Source organism: Octodon degus, unplaced genomic scaffold (assembly GCF_000260255.1).
Source record: "Octodon degus isolate 3935 unplaced genomic scaffold, OctDeg1.0 scaffold00015, whole genome shotgun sequence".
Lineage (NCBI taxonomy): Eukaryota > Metazoa > Chordata > Mammalia > Rodentia > Octodontidae > Octodon > Octodon degus.
The window spans coordinates 3000622-3002354 of NW_004524591.1; the positions used below are offsets into that span (position 1 = coordinate 3000622).

Genomic DNA, 1733 nt, shown 5'->3' on the forward strand with positions numbered 1-1733 from the left:
TCATTCCTGATGCATTCTCTCTCCCTTTCAGAGAATCAGCTGTGCAGACTGGTGAGGTTAAAAACCAATTTAAAAAAATAGAACCTATTTACAAAACATGCAAAAGAATTTTACATAAGTTGTTACTGCAGAACTAGCTTAAAGAGAATACAGCAGAGGGACAGGATATGCCTTACTTCTACAAATATAGGTCCTTTCCCCTACTTTCTGGAAGAAATACATTTTTTTTAGGGCATGGACTATATAAAATCGCATACACTGCAAAGACAGAAACAAAGACGTTTGTAAATCCTTTATATTTCCAGCAGCTGAGACGATATATCTGAAAGCCGAGGTTACCTCTAGTGGTGAAACCAGAGCCAGCTATTAAACAGCCAGAAAGCAACAGTAATTGAATACATGACCATTTCTTTTTTAGCACGTTCTTTGTTTTCCTCTTCTAGAGGTTGTAGGCGTCTGTTTAGTTTGATTATCTGTTGTCTTAATGAAGCTGCATCTACAACAGTCATGTCATCCGCTGTTCCTTCAATTGTTGCATCTACATTTGAAATGCCATACCTGACGTTGTCATGAGGATTGGAAGTGGCGGCAGCAGACCCACCGCGCAACACAGGTATAGCATCATTTCTGACCACCTGTCCACTTTGGCGAACAGCACTTTCACTCATAGAGCGCTCTCTCTTTAGCCTGCCAACTGCACGGATTTCATCACTTTGAGGGGTTGGAGAAGGTCTAAGTCCAGAAAATCTAGCGGTCTCTCACTTAGTGTAAGTACACGAGGTGGTGTTTTTAGTGCCAAAGGTTTTAAAAGAGTCGACTGAATAAGGTCAAGATCTGCTGGTCTTGAAAACGAAAGGTCTTCCTTATTTCCTGCTACAACAATCCTCTCTGGAACTTGCATTATCACACTAGCATTTCAACTCCTTCTTGGAATTCTTGTTCCAGGTCAGCATTTGGTGGTGCGACTTTTCATTTTTCCGGGACCCTCATTAGCTGACTAATACCTTCGGTGTATTCCATTTCATACTGAATTCGACTAATTTCTGCCATCTCCGCAGCAGTGGGAGAAGCAAATGCTGCCACGCTAATCAAATGTGTACCAAGTGCTGCTCGTTGTCTGGCACTACCTGCTTCTGAGCTTCATATTAATCCTTAACTTGCTTCCCGTGCATGGGCTGGTCTTGGAGCCTCGTCAGTCCCCCTGGGCCCCCTGGAGCGTCCCGGACAGGGCCAGTGCCCGCCGGCTCCCAGGGCGCTTGCAGAGGCTGTTGGCCGAGCGCCTAGGGCACTCCAGGCTGGCCTGGTTTTGAGTAATATAGGTAGAAGGTTTTAAGTTTCTCAAATACGTTTAGGAGTCCCTCCCCCACACCCCACATTTTTTAATCCTTAAAACTGCAGATTATTTCTGCATGATGAGGCTGCACACAGGGCCAGCTAAGAGGGAGGCCCAAGTGGGCTGAAACCTGGCTCTTGGACCTCACACCACACCACTCCATATATCCTCTCCTGGACCTGCACGGACTGGGAAGAAAGAACGTTTCTCTTTGCTGAAAGGTCGTGCCCCTTTGCAAAGCACTGTACACAGAGGCCTGGCCCAGCCTGATGTTGTATGGCTTCTATTTCATCAGCTCAGACATATTGTGGTTGTCGCTGTAGCCACCCAGAGGAGATGGCTTTCTCCAAACTGCACAAAGCTGTAGTATAGATCATGGTTATCTCATACTCTCTCAGTG

The 1733-nt window shown here is 45.7% G+C and overlaps 1 pseudogene; it reads right to left on the reverse strand.

The window, feature by feature from the left end:
* Positions 1–341: 341 nt before the first annotated feature.
* LOC101576971 lies at positions 342–1074 on the reverse strand (annotated as a pseudogene).
* Between the last annotated feature and the right edge of the window lie 659 nt (positions 1075–1733).